General features: G+C 40.7%; 1 long non-coding RNA gene across 1 annotated transcript in view; it reads right to left on the bottom strand.

Moving 5' to 3' along the window:
• Positions 1–25,107, bottom strand: part of LOC140201243 (uncharacterized) — a 174,692-nt gene extending 149,585 nt beyond the window's left edge. Inside the window, exons 1-3 of the long non-coding RNA XR_011886806.1 lie at positions 24,888–25,107; positions 7,278–11,867; positions 6,253–6,365 (exon numbers count right to left, since the gene is read on the bottom strand). This is a non-coding gene — a long non-coding RNA (uncharacterized lncRNA). The remainder of the gene's footprint in view (positions 1–6,252; positions 6,366–7,277; positions 11,868–24,887) is intronic.
• Between the last annotated feature and the right edge of the window lie 799 nt (positions 25,108–25,906).

Below are 25,906 nucleotides of genomic sequence, written 5' to 3'. Positions count from 1 at the left end.
AGTGCCACAAAAAACCACTGATGGCCTTTTGCCTTGTGAACAACTGATGGCCTTTTGCCTTGTGATTATCACTGGGAAAATGGAATGATTCATGAATCACTTGTCTAAGAAGGCTAAGGGTTAAGGTCTTGTTGTCAGCATCAAGTGGGTTCCTTTAGGACCCTCCTTCTACACTGATCAAATGCTTTGATGTTCCAGATTACATGAGAGAGGAAAGTCTACAGTTTGATTCAATTAGCTGTAAATAAATAAATTAGCATGGTGCTATCTACACAGGTTGGTATTAAGCCTTTCCATCTTTGTGCATTATTCATTTAGCAGATTGGTCTAGTTTGACATTCCCTTGATTTTTTAAAGCAAGAATCTGATTTGCTTTTGCTTCTGTTTTCTTAAGATGTCATTATGACCAATAGGAAGGAGAAAATTATGGGAGGAATGGAATTGCTTGTAAACTGGCATAAGTTTGATGATCTTAATGGTTTCCTGCCTTTTTATGTCAACAGACAAAATGGAAGTTGTAATGAATTGATTTTTTTTAGCACGATGACTCCCCTTAGCACTACTTATTGACTGATAACTTAGCCATGCATATTGATCTGTTGTTCTCTTTCTTTCTGCAGAGTGAATATACCAGTTAACCTCAGCTCTGTGTCATGCTATTATTGAATTGATATGTAGTTAAAGGTTTGTCCCGAGCCCTATAGGCTCATCAGGCCGGTGCTTATGCCAGTTTCCATGGCATGAAGCGACTGAGAGCACGAGACTCCCCCGGATAGGACGCCAGTCTATCGCGAGGTTAACCCCCAGCATTTTGCCAGTACCCATTTTCAGCCGGGTGGACTGGAGCACTGTGTGGTTAAGTGCCTTGCTCAAGGACACAACACGCTGCCTCGGCTGGGGCTTGAACTCACGACCTTCAGATCGCTAGTCCAACGCTCCAACCACTTGGTCACGCGCCACAAATATGTAGTTGTAAAGACACAACAAATTGGTGATGAGTACGAACCTGAGTGTCAGTGGATATCAGCAACTGCACCAACAGTTATGATCAACAGAATTCAGTGGAGGGGTGATAGACAGTGAGAGGAAAGAGTGAACTGAACCAGTATGGAGAAGGCCATCACAGACACTAACAAAGAGATGGGTGAGTAATAGCGCATGATACATAGTGAGAAATGTACAACTAGCAAAGTTAAAGTGAAAATAATGTGATGATGGCTCAGCCGTGAAGACTGATGAATTTGATAGTGCTAATGAGTATATTGAGAAGGTTGGACTGTATTGTAATGCGAAATATGTGGATGAGGAAAAGAAAGCCTCCATGCTTCTTAGTTTAATGGATACTAAAATGTACAGGCTCTTATGCAACTTAGTAACTCCCGAAAAGCCAGCAAGCAAGACATTTGATGAAATTGTTGCAATTTAGCAAAATCACTTGAGTCCTAAACTGCTAGTAATAATTGAGAAATTTCGATTTCAAAAAAAGAACCAGTCAAAGGACGAAAGCATTTCTGAATAGTTTGCTGAACTGCACAAACTTCCCCAGTACAGTGACTTTGGAGGTGTAGTTTCTGATGCATTAAGGGTCAGGCTTGTATGTAGCATGCATAGTCAAATCACTCAGAAGACGCTACTGTCAGAAAGAGACCTAATCTTAGAACAGGGTTTGACCATTGCAATATCGTTGGAGACAGCAGAAAAGGACACTTCAGAACTATAGAAAAAGAGTTTAGAACGTGAAATTCACAAAATGTCCCTGAATGGTGCAAAAAGCCAGAAACGATATTGATGTGGCAAATCCCCCCATGATGCAAATGACTGTTGGTTCAAAGAAAAAGTTTGCAGAAAGTGTAACAGACAAGGCCACATAAAGAGAGTATACAAGTCAAATTAAAAAAAACACAACCAAAGAGAAAAACCACAAAACTAAACATATGCATAAAGTGACTGAATGTGAAGCTGAATCAGACAACACAAAGTCTATAAAGGTGAGCTGTCATGCCTAGAACTACATAGCATTACCGAAGCAGCTCGTGAAATCAAGTGGATCACAACAGATGTGTCTGATGTAAAACTGAAAATGTAGTCAGCTTTGTCTGTGATTTCTAAAGCTGACTACAACAGACTGCTTTCTGAGCTACCATTAGAAAAGACCTTGATGATACTAAAGACCTACACAGGCAAAAAAGTATCTCCTAAAGGTAAATGTGACATACAGAGTCAAAGCACAATAGTTAGAGCTTTATTTGTTGAAAAGTGGAGGGACAGCACTTTTCAGACATGAATTGCTGAGAAAAATCCAACAAGACTGGCACACAATCAAAGCTCTCAATATGTCATCAACAGACACCTGCAGCCCAAATGGTGGCACTAACCAGAGACTGTCACCAACCAGCTGCTAAATGCTAATGAGAAGGTGTTTAAGAAGATATCAGTAAACTCATAGGCATGAAGGCCAGAATTGAACTCGATGAAGCAGCAGCACTAAGATTCCATAAAGCGCGCCCAGGCCTTATGCACTACTTCCTAAAGTGGATGCTGCACTTCAGATCTTGAAGCATCTGGCATCCTCTCCAATCTTGAGTAGAGCAATTGGGTCATGCCCATTATCCTGATGATCAAGAAAAGGAAGGTTGGAGCTGCTCGCATTTGAGAGGTCTTCAAAGTGAGCATCCACCCTGTGCTGCGAACTGTGCAGTATTCACAGCCATGAATAGAAGACATTTTTGCAATTTTGGCAGGTAGGCAGAGGTTTTCAAAGATTGACTTGTTACAAGCCTATCTACAAATAGAGATTGAGGAGTCAAACAGGAACTTCCTCACAATCAACATTTACAAATGCCTGTTCCAGTATAACCATCTCTTCTTTGGCATTGCATCAGCTCCAGCAATTTGGCAAAGAGCCATGGACCAAATGCTTCAAGATATCACAGGAACACAGTGTTACCTTGATGACATCACCATGACTGGCAAGAATGATGACGAGCACCTACAGATCTTTGGTAAAGTGCTTACCAGGCTGAGTGAATATCATCTGCATGCAAAGAGAGACAAATATGGGTTTTTCAAGAATGAAATCTCATACTGTGGACATATCATTGACAAGCATAGCTTACATAAGCCTCAAGAGGAGATTGAAGCAGTGCTACAGGCACCCAAACTGGAAAATATGTCACAATTCAGGTCATACTTGGGCCTTGTAAACTACTACCACTCGTTTCTCCCAAAAATTGCTATAGTGCTGCACCCATTGAATGCACTGTTACAGACAAGAACAAAGTGGGAATGGTCAGGAGGATGTGAAAGAGCATTCAAGGAAACGAAGAGACTAATAATATCAGATGAACTGCTCATCCATTATGACCCATCCCTGCCCATCAGACCAGTGTGTGATGCATCCCGTTATGGCATTGGTGCTATTTTGTCACACATTATGAAAGATGGATTGAAACGTCTGATTGCATTTGCTTCAAGAACGTTGACGAGCACAGAAAGCAGCTATGCACAGATTGACTGAGAGGTCCTTAGTCTAGTCTGGGGTATAAAGAAATTCCACTACTATCTCTATGAACAAAAGTTTACTTTAATGACAGACCACCAGCCATTCGTATCCATTTTCAGTCCCAGGAAGGGAATCCCAGTGATGTCTGTGATCCGGTTACAAAATTAGGCAATTTTCCTGGGAGCCCACTCTTATGATATAGAGTTCAAGGGTACCAAACAACACAGCTATGCTGATGGCTTGTCACATCTTCCACTATTGGCAACTGAAGAAGAAAAATCTTAATTCTCTGACCCAGCAGAGGTATTCCACACCACATTGGTGGACCGGTTGCTGGTAACAAATTGTGAAATACAAAGAGAAACAAGGCATGACCCAACATTGTTAAAAGTCTATGATATCACCATTTATAGTCATAGTCATACTTTATTGATCCTGGGGGAAATTGGTTTTTGTTACAGTTACACCATAAATAATAAATAGTAATAGAACCATAAGTAGTTAAATAGTAATATGTAAATTAAGCCAGTTAATTATGAAATAAGTCCAGGACCAGCCTATTGGCTCAGGGTATCTGACCCTCCAAGGGAGGAGTTGTAAAGTTTGATGGCCATAGGCAGGAATGACTTCCTATGACGGTCTGTACTGCATCTCGGTGGGATGAGTCTCTGGCTGAATGTACTCCTGTGCCCACCCAGTACATTATGTAGTGGATGGGAGACATTGACCAAGATGGCATGCAACTTAGACAGCATCCGCTTTTCAGACACCACCATGAGAGAGTCCCGTTCCATCCCCACAACATCACTGGCCTTACGAATGAGTTTGTTGATTCTGTTGGTGTCTGCTACCCTCAGCCTGCTGCCCCAGCACACAACAGCAAACATGATAGCACTGGCCACCACAGACTCGTAGAACATCCTCAAGGATGGCCAGCTCATGGTAACCCTATGTTTCTAGACCTTTCAGTGAAATGAGATCAACTTTCTGTATGTCAAAGAACATTGATGTGCAGCTCTCAGTCTGTGGTTCCCTCTAAGCTGTGCACCAGAGTGTGAGAGAATCTGCATGAACGACACCCGGGTACAGTCAAGATGAAGAGTACATCAGTGGTCAGATTCTCGTAGCCATCCTATCGGGTGTCCACTTGTCTTCTTGGTAATCACACCTTCCTGTCCAAGCTCGAAGATCCTTGCTGATTCATTTGGCAAATGGTGCTATGTCTGGTGACTGGGAATAGATAGACAGATTGAAGACTTGACCAAAAGCTGTTCAGGATGTCACAAAGTTCAAAATGCACCTGCGCAGGCACTATTAGATCTGAGGGAGTGGCTGTCTTCACCATGGCAAAGAATGCATATTGACTTTGCTGGGCCATTCATGATCTTCATGTTCCTGATTGCTGTGGATGCTCATTCAAAGTGGCCTGAAGTCATACCAATGAAGTCAACCACCTCAGAAAAGACCGTTTCTGCTCTAAGGACTATCTTCTCCAGAAATGGCTTACCTGAACAAATTGTGAATGACAATGGACCACAATACATGACAGAAGAATTCAGACTGTTCATGAAGAAAAATGGCATCAGACATTTCAAATCAGCTCCTCAATGCCCAGCAATGAATAGGTTAGCTGAAATGTTTATCCAAACATGCAAGAAATCCATTAAAGTGATGGACAAGGAGGACATTTATCTACAGCACAAGGTGGACAACTTCATTTTTGTGTATCTGAACTCTGGTCATGCAAGAACAAATCAAACACCTGCAATGCTGTTCATGAGCAGGAATCTGTGATTTTGCCTAGACCGCCTGAAACCAGATCTACGGAGGGGAGTGCAGAATAAACAGTTCAGTCAGTTGCCAAGTGAATCAGCATGGATCTTCGAGGTTGGACAGGAAGGTGTGATTACTGAGAAGTCAAGTGAACACCTGGAAGGATAGCTGTTAGAATCTAATGCTATTAGAATCGAATGGTATGCTGGCATTTATAGCGAGAGGATTCGAGTACAGGAGCAGGGAGGTACTACTGCAGTTGTACAAGGCCTTGGTGAGACCACACCTGGAGTATTGTGTGCAGTTTTGGTCCCCTAATCTGAGGAAAGACATCCTTGCCATAGAGGGAGTACAAAGAAGGTTCACCAGATTGATTCCTGGGATGGCAGGACTTTCATATGAAGAAAGACTGGATGAACTAGGCTTGTACTCGTTGGAATTTAGAAGATTGAGGGGGGATCTGATTGAAACGTATAAAATCCTAAAGGGATTGGACAGGCTAGATGCAGGGGGATTGTTCCCGATGTTGGGGAAGTCCAGAACGAGGGGTCACAGTTTGAGGATAAAGGGGAAGCCCTTTAGGACTGAGATTAGGAAAAACTTCTTCACACAGAGAGTGGTGAATCTGTGGAATTCTCTGCCACAGGAAACAGTTGAGGCCAGTTCATTGGCTATATTTAAGAGGGAGTTAGATATGGCCCTTGTGGCTACGGGGATCAGGGGGTACGGAAGGAAGGCTGGTGCAGGGTTCTGAGTTGGATGATCAGCCATGATCATAATAAATGGTGGTGCAGGCTCGAAGGGCCAAATGGCCTACTCCTGCACCTATTTTCTATGTTTCTATGTTTAACCATTGATGTACAAAGTGGATGTTGGAGATCATGCATAGAGACACCTTGTGGACCAGATACTAGATGCTCAGCCGAAGAACCCACCTGAGTCCAACAAGACTGACACATTGCATTCACCAGACTTACCTCTCTGTGATGATCATGTCACCAACAGCAATGTGACACCTGCAACAGAGAAACTGCCTTTGACAAGACACTTGCCAAATGTGATGCTACTCCACACGTCCAAAGGCGCAATCCTGAAAGAAACAGAGTGGCATCCGAAAGACTGAATTTAAGCGTAGTGAAATTACGTGTGGATTGTTATTGTAAAAGCATATTTATTTGAATATGGTTTGTTAAAGGGAAATTGAATGTTCTATTACATATACAATTTTATGTTACATTAATCTAAAGGAGGAGGAAGTGTAATGCATGGATCTATTTCATTTAGCACAACGACTCCCCTTAGCACTAATTATTGAGTGATAACTTACCCGTGTGCATTGATCTGTTGTGTTCTCTCTCTCGCTGCAAAGTGAATATACCAGTTCATCTCACCTCAACATGAGTGTTTTTATTTAATTGATATGTAGTTGTAAAGACACAACGGAAGTATCCAAAGGACATTGTTTTAAACATAAGAGGACGCAAATGCTGGAATCTGGAGCGGCACACAAAGCACTGGAAGAAGGCCACAGTTCGGGCAGCACCTTTGGAGGGAAATTAATGGTCGACATTTCAGGTTGAAACCTTTCATCTGAATATATTTTCACCTGCTTTCTTGTGCATTTTGTGCTACTGCACTAGGAAGTATGAGTTTAAGGCATCAGCAATTATCCAGTTTGAGAATTGTTTAAAATGCCTTGTAATTGACCAGTGGTATGGACAGGGATAATATTCTGATTGGCTGAAGCTTCTGATAACTTACTCCTTTGCCTTGAATATCCCCTGATGTTTCTCATTAACATGGAGGGCAGTAATGAGTGGTAAGGGTGAGGCAATGGTGGGAATTTGTTGACAGCACTGCTTTGTCATCTAATTAAAATGAAGGAAGGAGGTCATCTTCAGGCCAGCAATTTCTCTTTAAGGTATGCAAGAATTTTTGTGTAAAACTGTGACCTAAGTTCAAAGTTCAAAGTAAATCTGTTATCAAAGTACATTTACCTCACCTTAAACAAACCTGAGATTCATTTTCTTACAGGCACCCAGCAGGACAAACAACCAATGTGCAAAAGACCGCAAACTGTGCAAATACAAAAAAAGTAATAAATATCGAGAACATGAGATGATGGGTCCTTGAAAGTGAGTCCATAGGTTGTAGTAACAGTTCAATTTTGAGAAAAATGAAGTTATCACCATTGGTTCAAGAGCCTGATGGTTGTGGGTGATAACTGATACTGAACCTAGTGGTGTGAGCCCTAAGGCCTCTGTGCCTTGTTTCTGATGGCGGCAGGGATAAGGGAATATGACCTGAATGGTGAGGTTCCTTGATGAAGGATGCTGCTTTCCTGAAACAGCTCTCCATGTAGATGTGCTCGATGCTGGGGAGGGCTTTACCTGTGATGGACTGGGCGATATCTACTGCTTCTTGTAGGATTTTCCATACAAGGGCATTGGTGTTTCTATGATGCAACCCGTCAATATACTAAGAATCATGGGGTCACACAATGCAGAAGCAAACAATCAGCCTACACTGTCTGTGCCTACCATCAAGGACCTATCTAATCTATTTTTGTTAACCAGGTCCTGTTCCATAGCCTACTGTGTGTTGTGATTTAAGTGCTCAACCAGACCCTCCTATGTGTTTAGTGCACTGCAAGTAAAAATCTACACTGTGCGAATTTTAGAAATGACATACCTGTTCTGGGTCTTCACTATATGTGCATGTTTCGAGTTAATTGCACATCCATCGGTGAGATTAATATACTATTAACATCATTTAGGTTTCACTGGAGATAATGAAGTCCATGCACTTAAATGTGCAGAAAGAGGTGGTAGTGGTGGTTGTTGGGGGCATGTGTGGTCATTCCTGGAGATTTACTTTAAGTAATTGTGCACACAGTTAATGCACGTTACTATGGCATCAAACAAATTCAGGCCCATTCATTTGTGCTCATAATGCAGTTTCAGTTAGTATCATCTGAGTCCCGGAAAACTAGGCAAAAGGTATATGATGCATAAGCAAGGCACATAGTGCATTGGTCTTTATTGTAAGAAAATTTATGTACAAGAGTAAGCATACTCTTACATCTTATCCGCGATGGACTGGGCCGTATCCACTACGTATTGTAGGATTTTCTATTCAAGGACATTAGTGTTTCCATACCAGGCCGTGATGCAACAAACGTGGGCGGCAGAGTAGTTTAGTGGTTAGCACAGCTCTCTAGGGTACAGGTGACCAGGGTTCAATTCCTGCTGCTGCCTGTAAGGAGTTTGTACTTTCTCCCTGAGTGCTCTGGTTTCCTCCCGCATTACAAACATGCACTGGTTAGTACATTAATTGGTCATTGTAAATTATCCTGTGATTAGGCTAGGTGGGTTGCTATGCAGCGTGGCTCGAAGTCCAGAAGGGCCTACTCCATGCTGTGTCTCAATAAATAAATAATATCTCACTGCAATAATATGGGACCTTGCATGACTGCATCTGGGCTGTTGTGCACAGATCTGGTCTCCCTATCTAAGGAAAGATATACTGGCACCAAATGACATATAACAAGACAGCTCCAGATTTTGACTGCTGGAATGAGGAAGTTGCCCTTTGAAAAGAGGTTAAGGAAAATGAATCTTGAGGTCAGGAGAATAAAAAAAAAAGATTTCATTGAAGTGTACGAAGTTGCTACAGTGCAGTCAGGTTAGATGTAGGGATAATACTTCCCTATGTTACCGAGCAGTACTGCCATCAATAGACAATAGGTGCAGGAGTAGGTTATTCGGCCCTTCGAGCCAGCACCACCATTCACTGTGATCCACAATCAGTATCCAGTTCCTGCCTTATCCCCATAACCTTTGATTCTGCTATCTTTAAGAGCTCTATCCATCCCTTTCTTGAAAGCATCCAGAGACTTGGCCTCCACTGCCTTCTGGGGCAAAGCATCATTTTAATCTGTAAGCTGTTGAGCCATACTGAACTGGTAGGTGTGCACCTTGAACATTGAGGAAGCAGAATAAGAACAGGCAATCGTGGAAAAACATTCAGCTGGCTTGGCAGCACCTGTACAGATACAAACAAAGATATCAGTGACTTTTTAAATGGAATTGGTTTGGAGCGAAATTTTACTTGTACTTCATAATCCCCGACAACACAGGAGGAAAACCACTTTCAGCAAAGCAGTACGGAAATTTCCAATATGCTGCTTGGTGGTTATGTTTTTATGTAAAACAAATGCAAATAAATTTATCACTACCTCCCTCAAATAAATGACACAGGGGAAAATTAATTACAGAGCACACTGAAGTTTTCCCTGTCTTATTCTTGGTGACCCTGTATTTCCCTACAGAATCTGGGCCTTCTGATCACGAGCGGCATATTTGTATAAACAAAACAGCTTGTCGACACTACTATATGATATCATCTTGGTGAGGTTTGTTTACAGCTCCCAGTAAGCAGTTTGTGGTTTACTCCAGTTGGCACATGTCCTCATTAAATCCAGCAAAATAAATAAATAAAATTCTGAAGGCATCCGGTAATATTTCAATTAGTCAGGCCACTTTCTATAGTTGCTGTGGTTTCCATAGGAACAAAATTACCTTTATTTCAACTAGCCACTGCTCAGTGAGATACTCAATGCACTAGTTTAAAAGCATCTTTCAGAGTATTTTTTTACTCAATTTAATCAGAATGAGGCTACCTCCAACTGCACAATGCACAGTATTAGGAAATAACTGAATGGTATGAAAAAACAAAGGGACATTGGAAGGACACAGATCCCTAAAGGTAGCAAGGCAGATCAGTAGGTGGTTTAAGGGATATATGGGATGCTATTTCTAATTAGCCAGGCCACAGGATGTAAGAGGAGAGGTAATGCAAAAACTCTACGCACACTAACTACACCGCTGCTTGAGAATTGTGTACAGTTCTCTTACCATCTTACTTGAAGGAAGTGATTGTCCTGAAGAGTATAAAAGGGATTTGGAACTGGAATTGGTTTAGTATTCTCACATGTGCCAAGATACAGTGGAAAGATTTACAAATCAAATCATTACACAGTGCACTGAGGTAGAATAAGGTAAACAATAACAGCGCAGAATGAAGTGCAGAAGCGACAGAAAAAGTGTAGTGCAGACAAACAATGAAGTGCAAGATCATTATGAGGCAGATTTAAGGGTCACGGGTCCACCTTATTGTACAAGAGGTCTATTCAAGTGTTTGATAACAGTGGAACAGTGGTATGTTCTTTTAGGCTTTTGTACCTTTTGTCCAATGAGGGGAGGCTGGTTCCCATGATGTGCTGAGTTATGTCCATGCTCTCTGCAATTTCATGTAGTCACAGTCAGAGTAGTTGCCTATCAAGCCATGTTTCCTATGGTACATCAATAAAAATTAGTAAGGCTCAATGAGGACACACTAAAATTTCTTTAGCCTCCTGAGGAAGTACAGGTGTTGGTGAGCTTTCTTGGCTGTGACATCATTGTGCTTGGATGAGGACAGGCTATTGGTGATGGAACTTGACACTCTCATTGATGTGTGCTCCTCATCCCCAATTTTGAAGTCAATGGCAAGCTCTTTTGTTTCGTTGACACTGAAGGAAACGTTGTTGCTATGATCCACGTCAATAAACTCTCAGCATCCTTTCTGTACTCTAACTCATGATTATTTGAGATATGGCTGTGGTATCATTTAGAAACTTTAGATGGAGTTAGAGCAGAATCTGGCCATGTTGACATAAGTGTACATGGCAGTGGAAGGCATTGACTTCCTGAGTCTGCAGTTTGGTGATGTATTTCCTTGGAATAATAGCATTGAAGGCAGAACTGTAGTCAGAAAACAATGGTCTGATGTCAGAGTCTTTACTGCCCACATGCTCTGGGTCCAGGGAGATGGCGTCAGTTTAGATCTGCTGTAAGAATAGGCAAATTGCAATGGGACTATTTTGTCTGGAAATCTGGAGTTGATGCATGCACAAGCAATCTCTTCAACGTAACACCGACTGGATAATGTTATCTATCAGGAAAGATTGTTTCGGGTGCAGTTGTTTTCATTAGAGCAGGCAAAGTTAAGGGTAACCAGAATTAATGTATGTAAAGTTAATAAAGAGCAGAGATAGAATAAGGTGGAAGAACCTGCATCCTAATAGAAGTGGTGAAAACTAGAAGATGTTGATTAAAAGTAATAAGTAGAGGGGTTAGAAGGGAAATAAGGAAATGTTTTCCATCAAGAGCATGGTAAGGACGTGGAATTCACTATCTGGAAGAATGGTACTTGAACGTGTGCTTGGAGCAACACCACTGTGGACCTCATGCTAGAAGCTGGGATTAGATGGTAAGACCCTTTCAATCATGATGCACATGATGGGCCAAATAGCCTTTAATGTGCCGTAAATTTCTATGATTTTTCCCATGCTTTCTCCCTCCAAGATGAAAAGAGCAACGGATGTGTGGAATCTGGTAAATATCTCCCCAAGTTTCACCTGGAAATGTATTGCTGTATCTTCTTCACTGGATCTAAATCCTGCAGTCTCCCTCTGTAGCAGCATTGTGGGAGTAGCTCCACCAGATGGCAGCTCAATTAAAGATGGGGCCACGTGAGTGACATTCACATCCTAAGGGACAAATACATTTTAAAATAAAAACATTTTTGTAATCAACAGGTAGAATCTTCATCTAAGTTACTGGGAGAACGATATTTTAAATATTGCTCATCACCTCCTGTTGAAACACATATGATTGCCTTACCTGATGTGCAGATGTCTTTCATGGGTTCTCCAGGGCTAGTCATAGTCATAGTCATAGTCATACTTTATTGATCCCGGGGGAAATTTGGTTTTCGTTACAGTTGCACCATAAATAATAAATAGTAATAGAACCATAAATAATTAAATAGTAGTATGTAAATTATGCCAGTAAATTATGAAATAAGTCCAGGACCAGCCTATCGGCTCAGGGTGTCTGACCCTCCAAGGGAGGAGTTGTAAAGTTTGATGGCCACAGGCAGGAATGACTTCCTGTGCTGCGTCGCGGTGGAATGAGTCTCTGGCTGAATGTACTCCTGTGCCCACCCAGTACATTATGTAGTGGATGGGAGACATTGACCAAGATGGCATGCAACTTAGACAGCATCCTCTTTTCAGACACCACCGTCAGAGAGTCCAGTTCCATCCCCACAACATCACTGGCCTTATGGATGAGTTTGTCGATTCTGTTGGTGTCTGCTACCCTCAGCCTGCTGCCCCAGCACACAACAGCAAACATGATAGCACTGGCCACCACAGACTCGTAGAACATCCTCAGCATCGTCCGGCAGATGTTAAAGGACCTCAGTCTCCTCAGAAAATTTTAGACAGGCTATTTTTAGTCCATTACACTATTTTCTTTTGCCAAAATATCAAACTGGATAGGAACCTTGGCTCCAAAGGACAAGTCCAATCCTATTGATTGGAAAGGCAATCTCAGCACTCATTAAAGCTTCTACTACAAATTTAAAACAGGAAATGCCAGAAATGTTTAGAATTGGACAACATCAGTAATTGGACAAGCAATATTACCAATATAGGCTGATGAAATTTCACAAGAAATTAAAAGACTCAGTACAATTCTTAAGTGACGGGGACACTTTGGAGGTCAGTGGCAATGGGAAATCCAGTGCATAGAATGAAAGGCAAGAGAAAGTAGGGCTGATGCAGCACGACTGTAACTTTGATTTGTGGATAGCTTAAACACCAAAGAAAGGATTCACTGTTGATTTTCTCAGGAGGTTAGGCTAGACCATTAGAGTTAAATCAAAGACTTTTGGAAGGAGAGGATATTTTCTGCCTGCCCAGGTCGCAAATTCTCTGCATTGGGTACCGGAGCTCTTGCAGTTTTTATGCAGCAATTTCCATGACCTAATTATCAACACAAAAGCTCACTGCCTTGTTTAAATTTGGCTACATTAGAAGTTGCCAATTACTTTTTCTTATGTGACATGATGCCCTTTAATTTCAATCTCTTCTTTCAGTGAGCTGGGCTTAGGTCAAGGCACTTCAGAAATGGGAGTAGCTCCTTTTGCAGCTGGATCTTTGTTTTGAATTGTTTTATGTCCCCAATGCCCTCCTCAAGGATAGAAGCTTATCTATCCAACCCTTCCTCCAGTGTATGTTGTGCAATATTTTCTTTGCTTTGATTTTGAAGGTATTTTCCAGATTGAACTTGATTTTTTCAGCCAGTTTTGCCCAGTAATGCTAGGCCCCTGTCATAACCACCAGAGCAGGATCCAGCTGTTGCCTTTAAACTTCACTGGAACTTAAATCTCTCCCAGAACAAGAGTTCTGTTGCCTTGCTTATGTTCAGAAGTCAATCGTATGCCAAAGTGAGCCTCCTCCATTTCATCAGCAAAGGCAGTGCCCTCAGTAGCACTCCCGAAGCAATGACACAAGTTACCATATTGCTGTTGCATCGGAAACCACTTACAAATATTGTGTAGATTTGATCTGAAAAGGTGTGACAAAGGTGGAAAAGTAGGTCACCTACAGTGAAAATGCAAAAATGCAAAACATGCTGTGCCTACCCAGATTCTCACCAAGGGCAACTCAATCAAAGGAAGACGATTTTACATTATCATTTGTACTCAACTGATGGGAACAGAGGTGAAATTTAGATCAACAAACCCTGCCAAGAAACGCACTCTGCATACAACTGGACAGCAAGGCATTCCTGTCACTTTACCAGAGCACAAGGGGCTCAACATAAGCTTCTTTGTGTACATGTCCTCTGTTAAAATGACTTAGATTGAGTTAGAAATGCTTAAAAGCATCTTACTGAATCCGTATAACACAGATCTACCAATTTCTTTGGTGTAGTCCGAGTTTTGAGAAATCCGGTCTGAGGTGCCCAATATAATGACTGGTAGAGCTGCCTCTGAACTGCAATATCATTGGCGATTAACAGCCATTTAAAACATACTGCACAAGAATCAAAGCACTCCCTGAGTTTCTCAAATTGTAGTACATGCTCAATTGTTACCATTTTATTGCTCTACAGTTTTCCTATCTTCCCAACTGTGCAGGGATTAATTGTAATAAGGAAGCATTGTTGACTAATCATAGATTCCAAAACAATGCTGATCCAGGCTAATTTTACAGCATTGCCATTACAATAATACAAAGAGGGAACAGAGGCACATTTTGGTCATCTGTGTGCAGCCATTTTTATTCTTCTCCTCGTTAGTGCTCCTGCCGGTAAACAGTGTAAGCAAATGTTATTGGAGTCCAAGACAAGCAAACACATAAGATTACACAACTCAATATTTGACAGAAAAGCCACATTTGAATTTGGAAGGTGGCATTATCCCTAAGGAAAGATGAGCTATTGTACTTCAGCTTAATTTGGACAGGGGGCCTTGGGCGTAGAGGTTGGACTAAGGCTCAGACAAACATTTTGAAGAGTAAAGTGCAGAAACATGGGCTCATACTTCAGGTTGTCCTTTCTGATGTAAAGTCAGCATCCTGACAGAACAACTGGTATCAGTGCTTACCCTTCCTCCACAGTGAACCTGCTTGAATGAATTGCTACTCCTATCTACTCTCTCAGTATTTGCATAAGTATTGAGTGGTTCTTACCCAGGCAGTAACTTTGCTCAAAAGCTCAAGGCAACATGGTATTCAACTACCCTTATATAATATGTATACATTTACACTGTGAATTGGAATTGGTTTATTGTTGTCATATGTACTAAGGTACAATGAAAAGCTGTCTTGCATACTGTTCATACAAATCATTCATTACACAGTACATTACCACAAGGTAAAAAATAACAGAGTTTTGAACAAAGTTGCCAGATCATAACAAACTAGATTTTGAGGTCAAGAGTTCAGCTTATCATACAAGGAACCATTCATTGATCTTAAAACAGCGGAGTAGAAATTGTCCTTGAACTTGGTGGTATCTGCTTTCAGCCTTTTGTATCTTCTACCCAATAGAGGAAGTAAGAATGTCTCGGGTGGGTAAGTCTTTGATTATGCTTGCAGTGAGAAGTTAGCTTATCAAGCCAGGATACACCCAGATAGGACGCTTTCTATGGTGCATTGATACAAATTATAAGGGTTGACAAGGACATAGCAAATTTCTTTAGCCCACTGAGGAAGAATAAATATTGGTGAGCTTTCTCGGTTTGGGCATCTATGTGGTTGGACCAATGGTGTTGCTCACCCTTAACCTCTCAGACCCTTCAATCTCAGCACTGTTGATGTAGACAGGAGCAAGTGCCCATTCCACACCCACCCCGCCTTTCCCAAAATCAATGACTAGCTCTTTTGTTTTGCTGACATTGAGGGAAATGTTGTTCCTGTGACAGCATGCTGCTAAGTCATTCATTCCCTGAAAGTTAGAAGTATACCTGATACCGTGTGATTTATTTTCGAAGTTTAACCCATTAATTCAACTGTAACTGAAAGATTGTTGTGAGCATTTTGAAAAGGGAGAGCAATGTTCTGTTGGCGGAATTCTTACTTTGCTTTCACATTGATGAAAATTGTTCAAATATTCAGAAATATGAAGAAAAAATGTTGCATTTGAGGACAATAACATGTCAATTTCTATTCAGTGGTTGCAAACCATTTAAGAAATCCCACTAATTTTCTGTTCCCTAAACTTTGTCTCTTTTCTAGAGCTGACAGGCATCAAATACCACTTTCAACGATATTCCTTCTGAGAGCTGTGCTAAGGGAATATTGGCAGGCTATTTGAGCATGGGAGTATCCCATCAAAACTGTAGCCATTTCTCCCTGGGAAATATGTCTGCACACAATATTAACATTTAATTTTGAGACAATAACGAGATAACTGCAATACATTTTGTTTCCTTTCCGGGGATAAATAAAACCACTTAATTTTATCCGTGGCCCAACTGACATTTTTCGGTGGTGCAGAAATTGTCAATATTGATTTGTACACTCCAGCATTCACCTTCATTCAGTGATTATTTCTGGATCACAATGTACTTGCATGCTGTCAGTATAATGAATAGTCCTTGGTTAAAAGCCACACATAAAAACTCATGAATGTAGTGGAACTGCTGGTATGAAGAAATAATCATCTGTAAAACACTCATTGCCATACCCATAGTCCTGACAGGGAGCCAACAAGTTAATTTATAGAAGAGTCAAGGTCTGTGAGAGTGAGTCCCGTATGAATGGACAATGGAGAGACCGGCAGAATTTGATCTATTGCATGTAAGGTCTGGAGGAGCTCATGATTTATATTTGGTTTAATTACAATTTTCAAAATGATTTGCCATTTGTGTTCCATGGGGACGGCCATTGTTAATATTTATTGTTTGACGAGTATGACTGTTTTCCACAAATTTTAGAGTTATTGTACACTACTTCCTTCGGTGGCTCATTGCCTAATTGTGTTATGCCTGGTTTGAAAATGCTCCTGTGCAGCACATTGAGATGTTTAATGAAACACTAAGTGTTGTTGTTGACCTCAATCCCAGTTCCAAAAATGTTCTGCCTTCTATTTCTGTGAGATGGTTTGGTGCTGGGAGAAACATCAGCCAACATGTTTCCAAAGGGAGTATCCTGAGTGTCTAGTAACCTCTCAGTTGTGCATATACAGTACTATGCAAAAGTCTTAGGCACATATAACCAGGGTGCCTAAGACTTCTGCACAGTATTGTAGTAATTTTATGTATTGCACTGTACTGCTGCCACAAAAAAAAGCCACGACATATATGTGAGTGTTGATAAACTTGATTCTGATATAGGTCTCTATTATGGACTGAGAATGGAAAGGGGGCAGGGAGAAAGGAATCATGGTTAGGAAAAGGAGAGGGGAGATGGGAAGGAGCAGGAAGCACTAGAGAGACATTCTGTGATGATCAATAAACAAATTGTTTGGAATCAAGTGACCTTACCTGTTATCTCAGGGCTGGGTGTGTCTGCACCTGTGCCACCCCCTCCACCCCTAGCACTCCTTCTCTGCCCCCCCCCACGGCACTCCACCCTCACCATTCCCAACATCCTTTGCTCCTGCGAGGTTTACAAACTCGCTCTCCACTCCACATTGACAATTGCAGTATCATGCAAAAGCCTTAGACACCTAGTGCTGTGTATTCCTAAGACTAGTGCACAGTACTGCATGTGTCTTACTCGCCAGGAGATGTGGTGGTACTGTTGAGCTCCAAATATATTTTATAAACTTCTGACGTGCTCCGCGCTGATTCCTGTACATTCCAATGATACTATATCCTCCCAGCGACCAACAGGGAAACCCTTGGAAGTTTTTCTCTGCTTCACACCACTCCCACTCCAGGTAAAGATTACCAGGGCAGGGAGATAGGGCATATATATATAAAGTATATTTTAAAAGAGTTAATCCTGGCATCAACTCTCTTCTTAAATATATTAGCACCACACCTCCTGGTACCATCCTTATGAGACTGGAGCTCAGCACTGCTTGCTTTCCGCAGCCAGAGTCCCAGACTAACCCAGATACACTATTCTTTTGCAATTGTTAAAATCAGATTGGCTTTGACCTTTCTAAATGACAGAACTGTAATTAAGGGAGTCAAGTGACCATCTCCTGCTCTTAATTCATATATTAGCATAGCTGCTGCTTCAGCCTGAACCCAGGAAAGATACTAGCATGGACAGAAGATTGACTGACTGGCAGATGGCAAAGAGTGGGAATAAAGGCTCAAAATTCTCCTCATGCATCAATTTTTACTAATGTTTCAAATGCATCAGGTTATTTTGCTATGTTAACAATGCTAAGGCATGTAAGTTACTGTTTATATTTAGTCTGTGCATCTTGAAGTTGTCTCATTGCATCTCTCCAGCCAATCAATTACTTTTGAAATGTAGCTGCTGCTGTTTTCTAGATTTCTACAGCTGTTTTGTGTGTATGGCAAGTCCCAAAATGAATGAAATATAAAATTGTAAAAGATTATTTCTTGTTTTTTGTTAAATAAGCCACATGCTTGTATTCATTATAGGAAGATTTGGAAGCTTCATAGAGCGTGCAGAGATTTATCAGGATGCTGCCTAGATTAGAGAGCATGTCTTATGAGGAAAGATTGAGCAAACTATAGCTTTCACAAACAGGAGAAAATCTGCAGATGCTGGACATCCAAGCAACACACACAAAAAATGCTGGAGGAACTCAGCAGGCCAGGCAGCATCTATAGAAAAGAGTACCGTTGATGTTTTGGGCCGAGACCCTTTGGCAGAACTTTAACAAAAAGAATGGCTTTACTCTTTAGAGAGAAGGAGGATAAAAAATGACTTGAATGAGGTGTGTACAATAGTAAACAATGGCTAATATGAGAAGGCATTCTTTTAAGGTGATTGGAGGGAAGTCTAGGGGGATTTCAGAGGTAGATTTTTACAGAGAGAGAGTGGTGGGTATGTGGACTGCAAAACCACAAGTAGAGGCAGATATATTAGGGACATTTTAGGATGAAAGGAAAATGGAGGGTTACGTGGAAGGGAAAGGTTAGAATGATTTTGGAGTAGGTACTGTGCGCCGAAGGGCCTCCACTGTGCTGTTCAACTTTTTTTTTCACAAGAGCTTTCTCGAGTTTGATTTCACTTAATATATTGAATCTCACAGAGATTTTTTACATCAGTCTGGTGGGTGTAGAGATAGGAATACTGTCAGGGAGATGAGGTGTGCAATTCTCATTAAGAACATTAAGAACTCACACGTATAACATCCCTCCTCAATAGCAGTCAAAAACAAAATTCTGCACACACCCATGATTCAATTGTCGAACAAGTCAGAACTTTCAGAAAATATGTGCTGAGAACATTGGAAAAAAATCCATCTTTATTACTGCCTTCAATTATTACGCATAATGCTGGGAATTTAAAGCAGAACAATTGACTGTGTGTTTTGCTTATTTTTAGCATTTTTGCACAACTCTGAGTAGTGATAGAAGGAGGGGTGCATTGCTTAATGAATGAAACTGACTCAAGGGACTAACTGGCCTACTTCTGTTCCTATGTCCCTAATGACAATCCTACCATAATGGGGAACAGCTATAATTGGAGCAATTGACCTTCACCCTTAAGCTAGGGAGGAGGAAAGATTAACAAGCTAAAGTTTCCGCTTCTGATTGCAATCTGGTGATCCTGTTGGAAAGTTTTTGTTTGCGGACATCAGGTGAGACAAGGTTAACCCTAGGCACTGTGCCTCACACTGACTCTCACAACCTCCGTCAATGTAAATTATGGAGGGATTGTTGGAACTAAATCCCAATGTATTTAGCACTGGGGATAGGGGAAAAAGATTTACTTGGTGAAACCTCAATAAGCCTGAAAGCCCTACTGGAAAGCGCCACTGAAATATCAGCAGAGTTAAACAAAGTATACCATTCAATTTTTAGAAATGTTTTCAAAACTCTTGACCTGTTGTATCCACAGCTGAAGTGAGTCTCAAAAAAAAAATCGCTGAAACATTGTAGGTTTTCACAAAAGAAGGTATGTAATAAAACAACATTCCAGCATCAACAAGTGATGTATTTGGTTCTGCTTGCCCACACCGAAAGAGTGCTAAAAAATTACTTTTAAAATTACTGAGTGTGAATGTTTGTTTCTTTTTTTTTCAAAGATGTCTACATTAACTTTTCACTCACCCAAAGCTGAAACTTGAACTTTTACTACTGGAAGTCAATCATGGAAAACAATAAAACAAACATGCAGAAGAATGAGGTGTTAGCAGGGTTGAGGAGAAACAGAAACGAGCCCAAGCAGATCAGATGAGGCAAAAAAAAAGAGAAAGAAGTATTATAGTTAGAGGAAACATGCTTGCCAATGAAATGTTTTCTTTTTGATCTCTCCAAAACCGGAAAACGTTTGCCCCAGGCTGGTTACTGAGTGGAATTTTCCATCCCATTTATTTATAGAGAGATTTTCAGAAGAGTGGTTTGAATGTGTACAATGGACAAATTAACTTTGTTTGAATATGTTCACTAATACATTCCAAACATGGCACAGAAAAGTAGAGTAACTTCCACACAAGAGGTTTTTACCCTCCTGGCAATAGTTGGTTGCTATTTATTGGACTTAATTTTTGCCCTAACATTGGAGTTTAATGAGATACTGTTTAGACAGGGCTTCAGTAAATGGTTTTTTGATATAGGTATCTTCAGAAAATTGCAAAAAATGCTGAACAGACAGACTGAGCAACAAATGATATCCTTTTTCTTACAGCCCCTCCTCTCTGAGTCAACTTCTTATTTCTCAATTAATTCTGTTCTCAGAGGCTTTTGTAACTGTGTCTACAATTCAGGTGATTTCAGCAATGGAGTTACCCACAGCCAGCTCTTGTATCAGTTTTGATCTACAGTGTGGGAGTAGCTGTCCTGGTGTTTTCTTCTAAAAATACTACAGAGGTTGGAAAAATCACAAGCCCAAAGCTCTGTTAACATTGTGTTGGCTTTTATTTTCAAGGCTAATTCAACCTGCTAGGCCACTGAGACATTAGAGACTACAGAAGCTGGAATCCAGAGCACAAAGCAAACTGCTGGAGTCCACTTATTACTCGCCAGAATCTGTTTCAATACTCCCCTCTTCCTTCAACTCTCCCCACGTGCTCCATCTGCACATTACCTCCTACTTCACTTGGTTCCAGCTCTGAGTGATCAGTCCTCTCTCAGACTTCTTTATACTAAAAAGCTTTCCCTTACACTTGCAGTACCCAAAATGTTGATGTTCCCTGTGCCTCTACAAATGCTATTGCCATTGCGTTTATCCACTGATGTTTTTATTTGGCTCGTGACATTTGGTGTGCAAATGTAGTCAGGAATCAGTTGCTAGATCTCACTTTCCAACAGAGGTGATAAAATACATATTATAACATTACAAATACCAGCAGAGAACAGCAAGTTTCACAATCTGCCACATTCTACCTTTCTCGGGCTCATTTCTCAGCTACCGCTGCTCTAAGCGAAGCTGCTTGCCGTCTCAGCAAAAGATTCAGGGGTTCGAAACAGCCAGCAGCTTGCAGGAAAAGGTGCAGCACCTGTGTTGCTTTGTATATCAATCTGCCCCTTTCAAAGTTGCCCACTGAATGTTCAGGCACACGACTGCTCCTGTGCATGACAGTGCTCAGTTTGCTCAGAGGCCAGCAACACCAAATCCTTATTGCTTTGAAAGGGAAGTTCATAAGGCATTGGCACATTTGAAACAACTTTTTGTTTGCTCTTCCAGATAGTGTCTAGTAATACTAGTTTTCTGCAGGTTTTCTCAGAACTCCTCCTGCTCTGCCTGGGAAACCACAGAGGAAGTTAAGCAGTCACACTTGTAGGTGAAATTTGCCCTGACAACTTAGCAATGGAAGAGGAGAATTTCGTTGCCTTCTTCATTTCATTCTGGGATAAGTAGTGGGCTGACTAGACAGTGTCTACACATAGCGTCAGCTTCACAAACTTCAGCCCTGCATCCGACAACTCTTCTAAAAACCATCAAAGAGCCTGCAGAGGTTCTTTGCAAGCTGTGTGAAGGTAGAAACAGGACAAGCATTCTTGTCTTTGTTGCAATAATTACCTGATTGGAATGAAAGAAACCTTGACAGATTTTGTCCCCTTATTATCCCAGAGAGAACTCGTATGGTAAGTTTTGAAGAAGGGTGTCGGCCCGAAACATCAACTGTTTACTCTTTTCCATAGATGCTGTCTGGCCTGTTGAGTTCCTCCAGCATTTTATGTGCCTTGTAATATGTTGTCTCCTTTCTACCACTCTGGTTAAGATCAACCTACCCCCCACCCCACTCCTTACCAGGAATGGAGTGCAGGATGCTCCCCATCTGCTTTGTTCAATGAACTTACTGACTAACGCAAAAGGAGAGCAGAGAAGGAAGCAGGAGATGTAATATATTTTCCACTGAAACTGGTGAATAAAGAGTTAACTAACTTCCTGTCAGATAGCATCAACCTTTTTTTTCCACTGGGCTAGTTGGACAGGTCGGGTTGTCTGATAGCACAGTGCTGACATGCATCGTTTGAAGACACGTAGGCCCAGCTCAGGTTTCTCCTGTCAAGATTAAGAGCGAGATGCAACCTGCACTATTACCTTAGGTGAAATCATTATCTCTCTTTTGTAGAAGGGAGTGGCAGAATGTTTTCTACTTCACCTCATTCCCACATGCATACTTAATATATTTAACATATTGCCCTCAGGGAGGGCAAGGTAAATTTAGCAATGTCAGGTTAAGTGTTTTCAAAAGGTATTCAAACAAGTACCAACTCACTGAAAAGCTCAGGGATATGCCAGTAGAGCTTTAATTTGCACAAAGATCTAGGATAATCAAAAATATCTCAAGAGTTCATCAGTGATAAATTGCAAAAACTCTATCAGTGACATTCATTTGTTTGTTATCTGCAGTATTATAAAAATTAATGTCTTAAAGGTAACAATCTATCAAAGGTGGGCCAGGTATTACTTTGAACCTTTTCTTCTAGAATCTGCTTCAGCTAACTAGCAAGCTTTAACTGTATATCAAGTGAGTACATCATGCCCTTGTAGACTAAATGCTTAAGCCTGCCGAACCTCCAAATCAATTCCTCATCGCTGTGCAAACCAAAGTCATTTATCTACATCTTTTATTCCAGAATTTCTATTGTTTGAAGATCTCTTTTTTTATTCTGAGCATTCTAGATCAGACAAGGTGCAAATTAAAATTGATCCTGCTTTTGTCCTGAATGTGAAAGTCCTTAGTACTTTGCCAAGATATTACCTTCTTTCCTTAGATTCATTTCATTTCTTTGTTTCTTTGTATTGATTTTCAGGATATGTGTGTTGTTAGCAAAACTGGCATTTACTCTCTAACTGAAAAGTGACTTTTTGGACCATTTCAGAAAGTGCTTAAGGATCAAATACATTTGTGGGTCTGGCATCACACAAAAGCCACACCAGAGAGGTAAAGGTGCCCAATATTCTTCCTTGAAGGGCATTGCAGAGCCAGATGGGTTTTTATGAACAGTTCAGTAATAACTTGGTCACCACTGGTCATGTTATAAATAATAGAGTTATTTATGTAAGTTCTGGAGCTAGCACAGAAGATTGGAACTCCAGTTTTTGCATTGACACTGCAAGACCCTGGTTCAGGAAAGAGTAACTTGGCCACTATTCCATAGAGCTCCTGCTCTGCCTGCTGCCAGAGAAAGTGAAATCTAGTATGTACCATCCTTTGTGTGTGTGTGTGTGTGTGTGTGTGTGTGTGTGTACTTTTGTTCATAAAGAACAGACCATTTACTGCTTCATGTCTCTTTGAATGAACAAATGGTTTTATAAAAAATATAATATAATGGACCAGATAACTATACAGATCGGCTAAGTGCTTTCATTAAGGCCACAGTGCTTCCCAAAGTCCAATAGCAGATGGACAACATATAAAATACGTACAAAACAACTTATAAAAGTAACATAGGGAGCTACCAGTATATTCACCAACTACAAGAAGCCTTAAATCATCAGGCATGAATAAACTTATCTTCTTTTTCCTTCTAGCACACAATTTTTTTCCCATGATACAAGGTGACTTTTGTCTTGTTTAACCTACTTGAGCTAGTTCTTTAATCATAGCTTCAAATCAGCCACGTGGAAGAAAGTGGCTCTTGCTCTAATTCTGCACTGAAGCCTTGCCCACATATTACTGTTCCATAGTGGCTCCCTGCCCTCCAATGGTTCCAATTTTAAGATTTTCATTGTTCTGCATGTGTTTCAATCCAGAAGCGTTCCATCTGATGGAAAGTTATTGACCTGAAAATTCACTCTGTTTTGATTTCCATAGATACTGCCTGGCCTGCTGAGTGTTTTCTCCATTTTCTATTTTAGTTTGGACCCTTCTGATTGTTCCATTTGTCATCTCAACAAACCTCCAGCGTTTTTTTCAAATAGTTTTTCATTTATATTTCCCACTTCTCTTGCTTCACATTCTAAGTTATCTCTGTAATTTCACTACTCCCTTAAACTTTACTTCCTCTCTAGTTTTCTCCTTTTTAGAACTATTATTCACCTTCTCCTAGGTCAATGAACAGACTGTCAAGCAGTCTACGTTTATATATCACTCACTTTACAGTGCCGCCCAAAGGGGAAAAGATAGCCCCATGTTGGAAGCAAGATAAATGAGCCTTTGCTGTTGGGAGCAGGTTTTCTTTGTCCACTTTTGTGACAAGCTATCTTGCTACAGACTCAACAAATCTGGGCTTCTGTCACAGGTAACTTGAATCTGTCATCAAATATCTCAAACAGAGAAGCATTCTGTTCCTTAACATCTCATATTCCTGATTTTGAATGAGTAGATTGAACTTTTTAAAAAATGGATTCTAAAAAGCAATTGTATCAATATATTAAGTGAATTTTTTTTCTTGCACCTGACTTGACACACTGGCACAAATGATGTGATTCAGTTAATTAATAAACACAATAAGCAGAAGCCCAATAAACATGTTGCTCAGAATGTCTGCTATTTAATAAACATAACTGGTTTGTAATGAAGCCTTTCTTTAAAGTAATGACTGTATCCCCTTATTTAGCCAAGTAACTTCTATCTTTAAGGAAAAAGAGGCTGACATAATAAAAAGAAATAACAATTTTATATCTAGCATCTACAAAACTCTGCAAAATTATCTGCCTTCCTACCTTTTGCCTTGTTGAAAGATTTATGTTTCAAATGATAGCCTCTGAGCTGTACAGAAATAATTGCTGCAGCTGTGCTAGTAACTATTTTCAGTTGATGGAAAGCCAATCGTATCTTCCAAAAGTGAAAACAGCCCAACGTAATTCTCTTGAGTGAACAGTAAAAACCATCTGAAGGCCTTCTATTCACTTTCAGTTCATTTCAGCAAGGAATAAAGAGGTTATGAATGGGTTTAGGAAGTGGGGGGGGACCATCAGCTGAATCCTGCACATGCCCCAGTATAACAAAATTCATCGCAATGTTCTGAAAACTATTACATCAGTGTTAGGAGCAGCATTTTGGGTGACATGGGTTTGATTCATTGGTGCATAGACTGGTTACATTTCCCTAGATTATTATTTTTCTGTATAAAGATGTTGTGGTTTATAGCATTATTGACTCAGCCCAAACACTTTCAGAGTACATTTTCTGCTTTTCTTTATGTGGGACTGGTGGTAGGATGAACTTCGGTACTGTGCAGTAAGTGCTGAAACTTTCAATTATCGTATTGCAATGTGGGTGGAGTACACAAAGAAACATATTATTATAGAGAGGAAAAGAGCTCCGTTTGGTGTAATATTAACTCCTTTCCCACTTTACTCTGAAAATAATGTGAAATAAATGTCTATTGGTAAAGTAAGATGCACCCTGCTGCTGATATTCTTTGATGGTTCAATCAATAAAAACAGAGACAGACCCTGGCATTGATTCCTATCCACTTTGAACTGATCCTAATTTGGTGGCCACAGTACTTCATTGGTCTATTGCCTGTATATTCACATGACTTCACTGTGGAAGCAGTTTGATGAAGATGTTGACCAAATTCTGGAGGCAACGGCGAAGGGAGGGGTTCATAGGAAGCTGCAAGCCATCACAACAATCATTGTTAGCTGGATGGAGAGCGAGGTGTCTCCCAGTGGAGGTTGGTTGTAGGGGATTCGTAGCCTGTTCTTTAGTTAGAGCCTTCAGCATTTTGGGCATC

Source organism: Mobula birostris, chromosome 8, assembly GCF_030028105.1.
Source record: "Mobula birostris isolate sMobBir1 chromosome 8, sMobBir1.hap1, whole genome shotgun sequence".
In the NCBI taxonomy this organism is placed as follows: domain Eukaryota; kingdom Metazoa; phylum Chordata; class Chondrichthyes; order Myliobatiformes; family Myliobatidae; genus Mobula; species Mobula birostris.
This window is presented reverse-complemented; position numbering and strand designations above follow the sequence as displayed.